Source organism: Phyllobates terribilis, unplaced genomic scaffold, assembly GCF_046119375.1.
Source record: "Phyllobates terribilis strain yellow unplaced genomic scaffold, ASM4611937v1 Scaffold_5__5_contigs__length_657084704, whole genome shotgun sequence".
NCBI lineage: Eukaryota > Metazoa > Chordata > Amphibia > Anura > Dendrobatidae > Phyllobates > Phyllobates terribilis.
This window is the reverse complement of record NW_027362765.1, coordinates 99,522,043-99,536,507: the sequence shown is the minus strand read 5'-3', so window position 1 is coordinate 99,536,507 and position 14,465 is coordinate 99,522,043. Positions and strand designations below refer to the sequence as shown.

The 14,465-nt window shown below is 44.5% G+C and overlaps 7 non-coding genes across 7 annotated transcripts; all 7 read right to left on the bottom strand.

The window, feature by feature from the left end:
- Nucleotides 1-5,502: 5,502 nt before the first annotated feature.
- On the bottom strand, nucleotides 5,503-5,693 carry LOC141274395 (U2 spliceosomal RNA). Its single transcript, XR_012322673.1, has one exon. It is a non-coding gene; the product is annotated as a U2 spliceosomal RNA (small nuclear RNA).
- Nucleotides 5,694-6,805: 1,112 nt separating this feature from the next.
- On the bottom strand, nucleotides 6,806-6,996 carry LOC141274394 (U2 spliceosomal RNA). Its single transcript, XR_012322672.1, has one exon. It is a non-coding gene; the product is annotated as a U2 spliceosomal RNA (small nuclear RNA).
- A 1,115-nt stretch (nucleotides 6,997-8,111) lies between these two features.
- Nucleotides 8,112-8,302, bottom strand: LOC141274393 (U2 spliceosomal RNA). Its single transcript, XR_012322671.1, has one exon. It is a non-coding gene; the product is annotated as a U2 spliceosomal RNA (small nuclear RNA).
- Nucleotides 8,303-9,417: 1,115 nt separating this feature from the next.
- On the bottom strand, nucleotides 9,418-9,608 carry LOC141274392 (U2 spliceosomal RNA). Its single transcript, XR_012322670.1, has one exon. It is a non-coding gene; the product is annotated as a U2 spliceosomal RNA (small nuclear RNA).
- A 1,109-nt stretch (nucleotides 9,609-10,717) lies between these two features.
- LOC141274391 (U2 spliceosomal RNA) lies at nucleotides 10,718-10,908 on the bottom strand. The gene has a single exon (XR_012322669.1). It is a non-coding gene; the product is annotated as a U2 spliceosomal RNA (small nuclear RNA).
- Nucleotides 10,909-12,023: 1,115 nt separating this feature from the next.
- On the bottom strand, nucleotides 12,024-12,214 carry LOC141274390 (U2 spliceosomal RNA). Its single transcript, XR_012322668.1, has one exon. It is a non-coding gene; the product is annotated as a U2 spliceosomal RNA (small nuclear RNA).
- A 1,115-nt stretch (nucleotides 12,215-13,329) lies between these two features.
- On the bottom strand, nucleotides 13,330-13,520 carry LOC141274388 (U2 spliceosomal RNA). The gene has a single exon (XR_012322666.1). It is a non-coding gene; the product is annotated as a U2 spliceosomal RNA (small nuclear RNA).
- Between the last annotated feature and the right edge of the window lie 945 nt (nucleotides 13,521-14,465).

The following is a 14,465-nucleotide window of genomic DNA, read 5'->3' as shown; positions in this document are numbered from 1 at the left end:
TACTATATCTCGCTGTCTATTCGACACACCTTGAATGCTTAACTTCTTCCATACCCGCGCAACTTCCATAGAACGCAATCCCACCACATTACTCTCACACTCATTCACACACATCTTCCCCATCACCTTCTTAACCAACATAAAGTCTTTCATTGCAACTGCTAACAAATCATTCTTCCTCACAAACTTCTCAATCAAACCATACCACTCAGGACACTTAAAAGCAACAGGCACATTCTTATCACGCTTCACCCAATTCAGACCATACAGCATCCATCCAGCCAAATACTTACACATAAATGCCCCTTTATTATTCTTCCCAATCAAAATGACCGTAGTCTTAATAAAATGCAATGTTAGAAACACTTCAATATTCGGAAACTTCAGTCCCCCATACAAATATTGCTTAAACAAAATCTCTCTCTTAAGTCTTTCCATCCTACTGCCCCAAAAAAACACAAAAATTAGTTTCTCCACTTTTTTAATTTTCCTATAGGGCACTGGAAAAATACAAGAAACATAAAGCAAAATAGGGAGAATAACAGCCTTAATAATAAGAACCTTCCCTACCAAAGACAAAGAACGTAACTTCCAAAAATTCATCTTCCGCACAATCCGCTCACCACATTCATCCCAACTCTCATAACCTTTCAAATCATCATTAAAAAAAACTCCCAACACTTTAATTGCACCATCCACACCAGCCACACCATCCATCTTAATCCTATTGTCACCAAAACATTTAAACATGCATTTGTTCCAATTCACACGAAACGCTGACGCGCCACAAAAAAAATTCAACAACAATTTTACTCTCTCCATAGAGGCCACACTCTCACTCACCACTACTACATCATCCATATATCCTAAGACTTTCACAGTCATTCCACCACTCCCTGGCACTAACAAACCACGCACCACTTTCTCTTTCCGAATCATACACAGCAGTGGCTCAATCACACACACAAATAATACCGGTGACATGGGACAACCTTGCCTCACACCAGACCTAATACACACTTTCTCACTCAAAAACCCATTCACCAGAAATTCACTCATCACCTCCCCATACAATCCTCTCACGGCACGCACAAATTTCTCCGGAAAACCCATTCTACGCAAAATCTCAAATAGAAACACATGAGACACGCGATCAAACGCCTTTTCAAAGTCAACAGCCATCACCATACACTTCTGCTTTCTTACTTTACAATCCCACAACACATCTCTTAAAAGACACAGATTATCCGTCATACATCTACCAGGCACTGCACACACTTGATCTTTACCAATCACATCAGCTACAACCACACGCATCCGACACGCCAAAATTTTACTGAATACCTTGTAATCGGCGTTCAGAAGCGTAATTGGCCTCCAATTACTCAAACACCTTTTATCCCCTTTCTTATGGATTAAGACCACCACTCCCTCCTTCATTGAACCCGCAAGCATCCCATTCTCCCACATAAACTGACACACTTCCACTAAATCCATACCCATCACTTCCCACATCATAACATATAGCTCCACAGGCAAACCATCCTTCCCAGGCGTCACATTTTTCCTTGCACCAAACACCGCTTTCTTAACTTCCTCCTCAATCACTGCCTCACATAGACCAGAACATCCATCCTTATCCACCTTACAATCCAAAGTCTTAAGCACTTCTTCTTTCAAACTCTCATCCACCCACTTCCTGCCAAACAACTCAGCATAAAACGTGACCACTTCCTTCATTACATCCTCCCCACTCACACAAACACCATCCACATCAAAAATCTCCTCCATACCCTCCTTCTTACCATTTATTTTTTTAAAGAAATATCTTGAACACTTTTCATCTTTATCAAGATGGACCACCTTTGACCTAAAAATTATTTCCCTTCCCTTCCTCTCCAAAGTCCTCTTCAAATCCTCTCTCGCACTTCTTAACAAATCATCCACATCCACACCACACATCCTCATTTTCTCTAGCCATTCCACCCTCATCATTAAATCTTTATATTGACTCCTAACCATGGCAGCCTTTTTATAGCCCCATCGACGAAAAAACTTTTGCACTTCATACTTCATCCAATCCCACCACACCAACACACTTTCAAACTTACTCTTTTGAGATTTACACCAACTATATTTTTTCTTAAAATCATTCACAATTCTCTCATCCTCAAGCAAACTCACATTCAATTTCCACACACCTCTCCCATGCACCCGCCTTAAATCCCCTCTAAAACCACCTTTCAGGCACACATGGTCCGAAAAAGGAACTGAAAATTGAGAAAAACCATCACATATTATATTTTTAGAAAAAAACATCCTATCAATCCTAGATGTTATCCCACCCCTGTCAGCTTTATAGGTTGGTGGTGGTGGCTTCCCCAAATAAACCTCAGCAGCATCAAAAAAGAAAAAATCAGAAATAATGTTTGCCAATTTTTTTCCTGAGGCATCAACTTTCCCCTCAGTTACACAGTTAAAATCACCTGTTACTATCACAGGGATCCTACCAGGTAATTCTAAACATAATTTATCTAATAAACTTAACCTGTCTTCTTTTTTTGTAGGACCATAAATATTTATAATTTTAACTTTCCACCCCCTCCCACACACAACTGCAGAGATGCAACGACCCACCTCTATTACCTTATAATATTCAAAAACAAAATTTCTATTATTTAATACTATCCCAACTCCATCATTTTTATTCCCACTAGAGCCAGACCAGATATGCTGGCCATATGGCCAATCAGCGTCTTCCAGGGGTTCTTCTATACCACACTCCTGTAGACACATAATATCAAAAGAATGGTTATGTAAGAAGTCCAGAATCACAGATCTTCTAACTCTAGACTTTAAAAGTCTTACATTAAGGGACGCAATGTCCCAATTTGGTTTAGAGACCATTCTTTGGCTCAAAAACCAGAAACACCAGTCTCAGCAAAAAAACATGCCTTCCTTATCCTTTGTCATCCGGCGAACTCCCACTTAGCTGAAAGATAGTGGACTCCAAATTCTCCTCCAGGTAAGCCGTTGACGCAGGAGAAAGAGAAACCACTGGGTAATCCCGCTCACTCACCGGACTTGCCACGCATTGGCTACTTGATGGTTCAGACAACCGGGCCCTTTTATTCTTAGCGCGGTCCGGTTCCTCAGAAGACCTCACCCCAGTCTCAGTGAAGTCTCCTTGACCTCCAGCTCCCTCTTCATCCATACTTTCACTGCTCCAACTGAGAGCCGGGTCCCCTGGGATTTCCAAGGCTCCCTCACGTTCTTCACAAAAGGAGTCAATGAAACCCCCCTGATAGGAAGAAATGTCCATCTCAGCTGCCAGAACCTCTTCCACTCTCCCGGGCTCCACCAGTAGGTCAGCAGACGCCCTCACTGGAGCAGTCTCCACACGCTGTTCCACTACCTTCACCCTGGAAGAAACTGCGGCCTCAGGTGCCACACTCTTAGGCCTCGGAGAGTTCGAGACCACCTCAGAGTATGCCCTTGCCTTGCCCTCGTTCGCACGACGAGTACAATCCTTAAAGGCATGCCCCTCCATACCACAAGCATTGCAAACAATTGGATTGGTACAGTCCTTAGCAACATGCCCACTTTGGTTGCACTTGGAGCAAACAGGCACAGCAGTACAAACCTCTTGTAAGTGTCCGTACTTCTTACATTTCCTGCAAAAAACTGGGGCCTCAGGAAAGAAGAGAATACCCCTATCTCTCCCGATAGAGAAACTTTGGGGAGGGTAATGAACACCTCCAGGCTCCGAAGAACTTTCCCCAAATCTGACAAAATATCTGTATTTGCCAGTCCATAAGTTCTCCTCGTTCATGATTTTGTGACTGTTGCTCACAAAGTCACAATGCCTCTTAAGAAAAGTCGCAATGTCATGTTCGTGCACAAAGGGATTATACATAAATATGACTAGGGGAACATCACCCTTGGAGTACAAGACTGTAAAAGTCAAACCATGCAAGGTTGGATTCTTCTCCTGCTCCCTCAACTTCTTATACAGGTTCCGGCAAGCCGCCATAGATTGTAGCACCAAGACATACCGTCCTTCTTTCCGGGATTCCTGCAGGCAGACGATGTTTTCTCTTGTCACTTCCAGGATTTTGAAGATCACCTCGTGCACCATATACGACAGATTGAAACGCTCTCTGACAGCAGCATCAACTTCAATGCGGAATGCATTGCGAACCCGATTGTCATCGGTCCCAGCATAGCGTATCTTCACGCCCATTATGATCACTCTCTCGTTCCTCCTCGTTCTCCCCCTAAAGCAGCAACCGGCTTAAGCCATCAAGATGGCGATGCCGGAAGGCCAAGGGAAAACACTCAAGGACCCCAGACAAGACACTTGGTCTTAGCCAAAAGGCCGAGAAGCGATAACCAGAATTGGTTTCAAACTACGGAGCCACCCAAGGATCCTGAAAAGTCCATTTGTGGAGATGAGCTCCTGGACTCCCGTTAAGAAGACATGTTGTCAACCTCTAGATCCCTTACATGCCTGCACTTTTCGGCTTGCTGCTGCTGCAATCCACGCGTTTTAGATCTGCATAACTCCACCTCTTTAAACACAGCACCTTCACCCCCTGCTGTTCCCACCCGCCTCAACACCGTTGGAAGGGAGGAGAACCAATTAAGGCGGGGGGTGGGGTGGAACGAGCAGCTGTCTACCCTTAGCAGGAGGGCTCCTGATTACATACCTCTCCTGCTGCTGCTGCTGGCTGTCCAGCAGCAGACTGAAGGTGGCTGCTGCTGTGCACAGGTATATAAAGGCTCAGAGCCTATTATGACACGCGCAGCCAGCGTTCCATTGCCACATTCCATCTACTGCAGGCAGGATACCTGGCTGGCTGAATGTCGCTGAGAAGCTCACAGAGACCGCCATAAGCAACAGTTTAACAGAATGCCACAGACTAATCAACCAAACTTTTTGGGTTGGGTTCTCTTTTATAGTCTGCAGGCATTAAATGAAAGAAGTCAGTGTTCCAGCAGAGGGAGACAACGTTTCAGAAAAGGCATTGTAGCAAACCAAAAAAGAAATTTTAAGCGCAGCAGAGTAACCAGCGCACATACCTGTTAGCTCAGGTGAGTTTAAAAGGCTGCTGTTGATAACAAGGGCATTTGCTAAATAGATGGTGTGTGTGCAACAATATACTGAAAGGTCAATTATATTGTGCAGCTTATCTCACCACCTGTAGTTATTTAGGTGAAAGCTCCAAAATGCTTGCCTAATATGTCTGTTTATCCAAAAGGAAGTAAAAAGGGAGAGCTAGAAAGATAGCATTGCATCACATTACATAGCAATGCAATGCACAGTTGCTGAAGTTGAACCAAAATGAGCTTGTAATCTGGCTTCTGCAACTTTGAACATGAAAAATCCAATGAGGAGAAGAAAAGCAAAGCCAAAGAGTCCATCCCAAAATCCGACAAACAAGCAAAATGAACAAAAAACATTGAATTCAATTCTTTCTGATTTTAGAAACTGCATTAAAGAAGGGGTGCACCGGTCCTGGAGATACTGCAATACCAGGTCAATGCGTGGAGTGGACAGAGCAAGCTCTTTTTCCATCTCCCTGTTCTAAAAATCCATTTAATATATGGTCCCCAGATAGGGGACGTATCAGATATTAAACTGATAAGAACAGATACTACACTTGATCTTAGCCAAAAGGCCGAGAAGCGATAACCAGAATTGGTTTCAAACTACGGAGCCACCCAAGGATCCTGAAAAGTCCATTTGTGGAGATGAGCTCCTGGACTCCCGTTAAGAAGACATGTTGTCAACCTCTAGATCCCTTACATGCCTGCACTTTTCGGCTTGCTGCTGCTGCAATCCACGCGTTTTAGATCTGCATAACTCCACCTCTTTAAACACAGCACCTTCACCCCCTGCTGTTCCCACCCGCCTCAACACCGTTGGAAGGGAGGAGAACCAATTAAGGCGGGGGGTGGGGTGGAACGAGCAGCTGTCTACCCTTAGCAGGAGGGCTCCTGATTACATACCTCTCCTGCTGCTGCTGCTGGCTGTCCAGCAGCAGACTGAAGGTGGCTGCTGCTGTGCACAGGTATATAAAGGCTCAGAGCCTATTATGACACGCGCAGCCAGCGTTCCATTGCCACATTCCATCTACTGCAGGCAGGATACCTGGCTGGCTGAATGTCGCTGAGAAGCTCACAGAGACCGCCATAAGCAACAGTTTAACAGAATGCCACAGACTAATCAACCAAACTTTTTGGGTTGGGTTCTCTTTTATAGTCTGCAGGCATTAAATGAAAGAAGTCAGTGTTCCAGCAGAGGGAGACAACGTTTCAGAAAAGGCATTGTAGCAAACCAAAAAAGAAATTTTAAGCGCAGCAGAGTAACCAGCGCACATACCTGTTAGCTCAGGTGAGTTTAAAAGGCTGCTGTTGATAACAAGGGCATTTGCTAAATAGATGGTGTGTGTGCAACAATATACTGAAAGGTCAATTATATTGTTCAGCTTATCTCACCACCTGTAGTTATTTAGGTGAAAGCTCCAAAATGCTTGCCTAATATGTCTGTTTATCCAAAAGGAAGTAAAAAGGGAGAGCTAGAAAGATAGCATTGCATCACATTACATGGCAATGCAATGCACAGTTGCTGAAGTTGAACCAAAATGAGCTTGTAATCTGGCTTCTGCAACTTTGAACATGAAAAATCCAATGAGGAGAAGAAAAGCAAAGCCAAAGAGTCCATCCCAAAATCCGACAAACAAGCAAAATGAACAAAAAACATTGAATTCAATTCTTTCTGATTTTAGAAACTGCATTAAAGAAGGGGTGCACCGGTCCTGGAGATACTGCAATACCAGGTCAATGCGTGGAGTGGACAGAGCAAGCTCTTTTTCCATCTCCCTGTTCTAAAAATCCATTTAATATATGGTCCCCAGATAGGGGACGTATCAGATATTAAACTGATAAGAACAGATACTACACTTGATCTTAGCCAAAAGGCCGAGAAGCGATAACCAGAATTGGTTTCAAACTACGGAGCCACCCAAGGATCCTGAAAAGTCCATTTGTGGAGATGAGCTCCTGGACTCCCGTTAAGAAGACATGTTGTCAACCTCTAGATCCCTTACATGCCTGCACTTTTCGGCTTGCTGCTGCTGCAATCCACGCGTTTTAGATCTGCATAACTCCACCTCTTTAAACACAGCACCTTCACCCCCTGCTGTTCCCACCCGCCTCAACACTGTTGGAAGGGAGGAGAACCAATTAAGGCGGGGGGTGGGGTGGAACGAGCAGCTGTCTACCCTTAGCAGGAGGGCTCCTGATTACATACCTCTCCTGCTGCTGCTGCTGCTGGCTGTCCAGCAGCAGACTGAAGGTGGCTGCTGCTGTGCACAGGTATATAAAGGCTCAGAGCCTATTATGACACGCGCAGCCAGCGTTCCATTGCCACATTCCATCTACTGCAGGCAGGATACCTGGCTGGCTGAATGTCGCTGAGAAGCTCACAGAGACCGCCATAAGCAACAGTTTAACAGAATGCCACAGACTAATCAACCAAACTTTTTGGGTTGGGTTCTCTTTTATAGTCTGCAGGCATTAAATGAAAGAAGTCAGTGTTCCAGCAGAGGGAGACAACGTTTCAGAAAAGGCATTGTAGCAAACCAAAAAAGAAATTTTAAGCGCAGCAGAGTAACCAGCGCACATACCTGTTAGCTCAGGTGAGTTTAAAAGGCTGCTGTTGATAACAAGGGCATTTGCTAAATAGATGGTGTGTGTGCAACAATATACTGAAAGGTCAATTATATTGTGCAGCTTATCTCATCACCTGTAGTTATTTAGGTGAAAGCTCCAAAATGCTTGCCTAATATGTCTGTTTATCCAAAAGGAAGTAAAAAGGGAGAGCTAGAAAGATAGCATTGCATCACATTACATGGCAATGCAATGCACAGTTGCTGAAGTTGAACCAAAATGAGCTTGTAATCTGGCTTCTGCAACTTTGAACATGAAAAATCCAATGAGGAGAAGAAAAGCAAAGCCAAAGAGTCCATCCCAAAATCCGACAAACAAGCAAAATGAACAAAAAACATTGAATTCAATTCTTTCTGATTTTAGAAACTGCATTAAAGAAGGGGTGCACCGGTCCTGGAGATACTGCAATACCAGGTCAATGCGTGGAGTGGACAGAGCAAGCTCTTTTTCCATCTCCCTGTTCTAAAAATCCATTTAATATATGGTCCCCAGATAGGGGACGTATCAGATATTAAACTGATAAGAACAGATACTACACTTGATCTTAGCCAAAAGGCCGAGAAGCGATAACCAGAATTGGTTTCAAACTACGGAGCCACCCAAGGATCCTGAAAAGTCCATTTGTGGAGATGAGCTCCTGGACTCCCGTTAAGAAGACATGTTGTCAACCTCTAGATCCCTTACATGCCTGCACTTTTCGGCTTGCTGCTGCTGCAATCCACGCGTTTTAGATCTGCATAACTCCACCTCTTTAAACACAGCACCTTCACCCCCTGCTGTTCCCACCCGCCTCAACACCGTTGGAAGGGAGGAGAACCAATTAAGGCGGGGGGTGGGGTGGAACGAGCAGCTGTCTACCCTTAGCAGGAGGGCTCCTGATTACATACCTCTCCTGCTGCTGCTGCTGCTGGCTGTCCAGCAGCAGACTGAAGGTGGCTGCTGCTGTGCACAGGTATATAAAGGCTCAGAGCCTATTATGACACGCGCAGCCAGCGTTCCATTGCCACATTCCATCTACTGCAGGCAGGATACCTGGCTGGCTGAATGTCGCTGAGAAGCTCACAGAGACCGCCATAAGCAACAGTTTAACAGAATGCCACAGACTAATCAACCAAACTTTTTGGGTTGGGTTCTCTTTTATAGTCTGCAGGCATTAAATGAAAGAAGTCAGTGTTCCAGCAGAGGGAGACAACGTTTCAGAAAAGGCATTGTAGCAAACCAAAAAAGAAATTTTAAGCGCAGCAGAGTAACCAGCGCACATACCTGTTAGCTCAGGTGAGTTTAAAAGGCTGCTGTTGATAACAAGGGCATTTGCTAAATAGATGGTGTGTGTGCAACAATATACTGAAAGGTCAATTATATTGTGCAGCTTATCTCACCACCTGTAGTTATTTAGGTGAAAGCTCCAAAATGCTTGCCTAATATGTCTGTTTATCCAAAAGGAAGTAAAAAGGGAGAGCTAGAAAGATAGCATTGCATCACATTACATGGCAATGCAATGCACAGTTGCTGAAGTTGAACCAAAATGAGCTTGTAATCTGGCTTCTGCAACTTTGAACATGAAAAATCCAATGAGGAGAAGAAAAGCAAAGCCAAAGAGTCCATCCCAAAATCCGACAAACAAGCAAAATGAACAAAAAACATTGAATTCAATTCTTTCTGATTTTAGAAACTGCATTAAAGAAGGGGTGCACCGGTCCTGGAGATACTGCAATACCAGGTCAATGCGTGGAGTGGACAGAGCAAGCTCTTTTTCCATCTCCCTGTTCTAAAAATCCATTTAATATATGGTCCCCAGATAGGGGACGTATCAGATATTAAACTGATAAGAACAGATACTACACTTGATCTTAGCCAAAAGGCCGAGAAGCGATAACCAGAATTGGTTTCAAACTACGGAGCCACCCAAGGATCCTGAAAAGTCCATTTGTGGAGATGAGCTCCTGTACTCCCGTTAAGAAGACATGTTGTCAACCTCTAGATCCCTTACATGCCTGCACTTTTCGGCTTGCTGCTGCTGCAATCCACGCGTTTTAGATCTGCATAACTCCACCTCTTTAAACACAGCACCTTCACCCCCTGCTGTTCCCACCCGCCTCAACACCGTTGGAAGGGAGGAGAACCAATTAAGGCGGGGGGTGGGGTGGAACGAGCAGCTGTCTACCCTTAGCAGGAGGGCTCCTGATTACATACCTCTCCTGCTGCTGCTGGCTGTCCAGCAGCAGACTGAAGGTGGCTGCTGCTGTGCACAGGTATATAAAGGCTCAGAGCCTATTATGACACGCGCAGCCAGCGTTCCATTGCCACATTCCATCTACTGCAGGCAGGATACCTGGCTGGCTGAATGTCGCTGAGAAGCTCACAGAGACCGCCATAAGCAACAGTTTAACAGAATGCCACAGACTAATCAACCAAACTTTTTGGGTTGGGTTCTCTTTTATAGTCTGCAGGCATTAGATGAAAGAAGTCAGTGTTCCAGCAGAGGGAGACAACGTTTCAGAAAAGGCATTGTAGCAAACCAAAAAAGAAATTTTAAGCGCAGCAGAGTAACCAGCGCACATACCTGTTAGCTCAGGTGAGTTTAAAAGGCTGCTGTTGATAACAAGGGCATTTGCTAAATAGATGGTGTGTGTGCAACAATATACTGAAAGGTCAATTATATTGTGCAGCTTATCTCACCACCTGTAGTTATTTATTTGAAAGCTCCAAAATGCTTGCCTAATATGTCTGTTTATCCAAAAGGAAGTAAAAAGGGAGAGCTAGAAAGATAGCATTGCATCACATTACATGGCAATGCAATGCACAGTTGCTGAAGTTGAACCAAAATGAGCTTGTAATCTGGCTTCTGCAACTTTGAACATGAAAAATCCAATGAGGAGAAGAAAAGCAAAGCCAAAGAGTCCATCCCAAAATCCGACAAACAAGCAAAATGAACAAAAAACATTGAATTCAATTCTTTCTGATTTTAGAAACTGCATTAAAGAAGGGGTGCACCGGTCCTGGAGATACTGCAATACCAGGTCAATGCGTGGAGTGGACAGAGCAAGCTCTTTTTCCATCTCCCTGTTCTAAAAATCCATTTAATATATGGTCCCCAGATAGGGGACGTATCAGATATTAAACTGATAAGAACAGATACTACACTTGATCTTAGCCAAAAGGCCGAGAAGCGATAACCAGAATTGGTTTCAAACTACGGAGCCACCCAAGGATCCTGAAAAGTCCATTTGTGGAGATGAGCTCCTGGACTCCCGTTAAGAAGACATGTTGTCAACCTCTAGATCCCTTACATGCCTGCACTTTTCGGCTTGCTGCTGCTGCAATCCACGCATTTTAGATCTGCATAACTCCACCTCTTTAAACACAGCACCTTCACCCCCTGCTGTTCCCACCCGCCTCAACACCGTTGGAAGGGAGGAGAACCAATTAAGGCGGGGGGTGGGGTGGAACGAGCAGCTGTCTACCCTTAGCAGGAGGGCTCCTGATTACATACCTCTCCTGCTGCTGCTGCTGCTGGCTGTCCAGCAGCAGACTGAAGGTGGCTGCTGCTGTGCACAGGTATATAAAGGCTCAGAGCCTATTATGACACGCGCAGCCAGCGTTCCATTGCCACATTCCATCTACTGCAGGCAGGATACCTGGCTGGCTGAATGTCGCTGAGAAGCTCACAGAGACCGCCATAAGCAACAGTTTAACAGAATGCCACAGACTAATCAACCAAACTTTTTGGGTTGGGTTCTCTTTTATAGTCTGCAGGCATTAAATGAAAGAAGTCAGTGTTCCAGCAGAGGGAGACAACGTTTCAGAAAAGGCATTGTAGCAAACCAAAAAAGAAATTTTAAGCGCAGCAGAGTAACCAGCGCACATACCTGTTAGCTCAGGTGAGTTTAAAAGGCTGCTGTTGATAACAAGGGCATTTGCTAAATAGATGGTGTGTGTGCAACAATATACTGAAAGGTCAATTATATTGTGCAGCTTATCTCACCACCTGTAGTTATTTAGGTGAAAGCTCCAAAATGCTTGCCTAATATGTCTGTTTATCCAAAAGGAAGTAAAAAGGGAGAGCTAGAAAGATAGCATTGCATCACATTACATGGCAATGCAATGCACAGTTGCTGAAGTTGAACCAAAATGAGCTTGTAATCTGGCTTCTGCAACTTTGAACATGAAAAATCCAATGAGGAGAAGAAAAGCAAAGCCAAAGAGTCCATCCCAAAATCCGACAAACAAGCAAAATGAACAAAAAACATTGAATTCAATTCTTTCTGATTTTAGAAACTGCATTAAAGAAGGGGTGCACCGGTCCTGGAGATACTGCAATACCAGGTCAATGCGTGGAGTGGACAGAGCAAGCTCTTTTTCCATCTCCCTGTTCTAAAAATCCATTTAATATATGGTCCCCAGATAGGGGACGTATCAGATATTAAACTGATAAGAACAGATACTACACTTGATCTTAGCCAAAAGGCCGAGAAGCGATAACCAGAATTGGTTTCAAACTACGGAGCCACCCAAGGATCCTGAAAAGTCCATTTGTGGAGATGAGCTCCTGGACTCCCGTTAAGAAGACATGTTGTCAACCTCTAGATCCCTTACATGCCTGCACTTTTCGGCTTGCTGCTGCTGCAATCCACGCGTTTTAGATCTGCATAACTCCACCTCTTTAAACACAGCACCTTCACCCCCTGCTGTTCCCACCCGCCTCAACACCGTTGGAAGGGAGGAGAACCAATTAAGGCGGGGGGTGGGGTGGAACGAGCAGCTGTCTACCCTTAGCAGGAGGGCTCCTGATTACATACCTCTCCTGCTGCTGCTGCTGCTGGCTGTCCAGCAGCAGACTGAAGGTGGCTGCTGCTGTGCACAGGTATATAAAGGCTCAGAGCCTATTATGACACGCGCAGCCAGCGTTCCATTGCCACATTCCATCTACTGCAGGCAGGATACCTGGCTGGCTGAATGTCGCTGAGAAGCTCACAGAGACCGCCATAAGCAACAGTTTAACAGAATGCCACAGACTAATCAACCAAACTTTTTGGGTTGGGTTCTCTTTTATAGTCTGCAGGCATTAAATGAAAGAAGTCAGTGTTCCAGCAGAGGGAGACAACGTTTCAGAAAAGGCATTGTAGCAAACCAAAAAAGAAATTTTAAGCGCAGCAGAGTAACCAGCGCACATACCTGTTAGCTCAGGTGAGTTTAAAAGGCTGCTGTTGATAACAAGGGCATTTGCTAAATAGATGGTGTGTGTGCAACAATATACTGAAAGGTCAATTATATTGTGCAGCTTATCTCACCACCTGTAGTTATTTAGGTGAAAGCTCCAAAATGCTTGCCTAATATGTCTGTTTATCCAAAAGGAAGTAAAAAGGGAGAGCTAGAAAGATAGCATTGCATCACATTACATGGCAATGCAATGCACAGTTGCTGAAGTTGAACCAAAATGAGCTTGTAATCTGGCTTCTGCAACTTTGAACATGAAAAATCCAATGAGGAGAAGAAAAGCAAAGCCAAAGAGTCCATCCCAAAATCCGACAAACAAGCAAAATGAACAAAAAACATTGAATTCAATTCTTTCTGATTTTAGAAACTGCATTAAAGAAGGGGTGCACCGGTCCTGGAGATACTGCAATACCAGGTCAATGCGTGGAGTGGACAGAGCAAGCTCTTTTTCCATCTCCCTGTTCTAAAAATCCATTTAATATATGGTCCCCAGATAGGGGACGTATCAGATATTAAACTGATAAGAACAGATACTACACTTGATCTTAGCCAAAAGGCCGAGAAGCGATAACCAGAATTGGTTTCAAACTACGGAGCCACCCAAGGATCCTGAAAAGTCCATTTGTGGAGATGAGCTCCTGGACTCCCGTTAAGAAGACATGTTGTCAACCTCTAGATCCCTTACATGCCTGCACTTTTCGGCTTGCTCCTGCTGCAATCCACGCGTTTTAGATCTGCATAACTCCACCTCTTTAAACACAGCACCTTCACCCCCTGCTGTTCCCACCCGCCTCAACACCGTTGGAAGGGAGGAGAACCAATTAAGGCGGGGGGTGGGGTGGAACGAGCAGCTGTCTACCCTTAGCAGGAGGGCTCCTGATTACATACCTCTCCTGCTGCTGCTGCTGCTGGCTGTCCAGCAGCAGACTGAAGGTGGCTGCTGCTGTGCACAGGTATATAAAGGCTCAGAGCCTATTATGACACGCGCAGCCAGCGTTCCATTGCCACATTCCATCTACTGCAGGCAGGATACCTGGCTGGCTGAATGTCGCTGAGAAGCTCACAGAGACCGCCATAAGCAACAGTTTAACAGAATGCCACAGACTAATCAACCAAACTTTTTGGGTTGGGTTCTCTTTTATAGTCTGCAGGCATTAAATGAAAGAAGTCAGTGTTCCAGCAGAGGGAGACAACGTTTCAGAAAAGGCATTGTAGCAAACCAAAAAAGAAATTTTAAGCGCAGCAGAGTAACCAGCGCACATACCTGTTAGCTCAGGTGAGTTTAAAAGGCTGCTGTTGATAACAAGGGCATTTGCTAAATAGATGGTGTGTGTGCAACAATATACTGAAAGGTCAATTATATTGTGCAGCTTATCTCACCACCTGTAGTTATTTAGGTGAAAGCTCCAAAATGCTTGCCTAATATGTCTGTTTATCCAAAAGGAAGTAAAAAGGAAGAGCTAGAAAGATAGCATTGCATCACATTACATGGCAATGCAATGCACAGTTGCTGA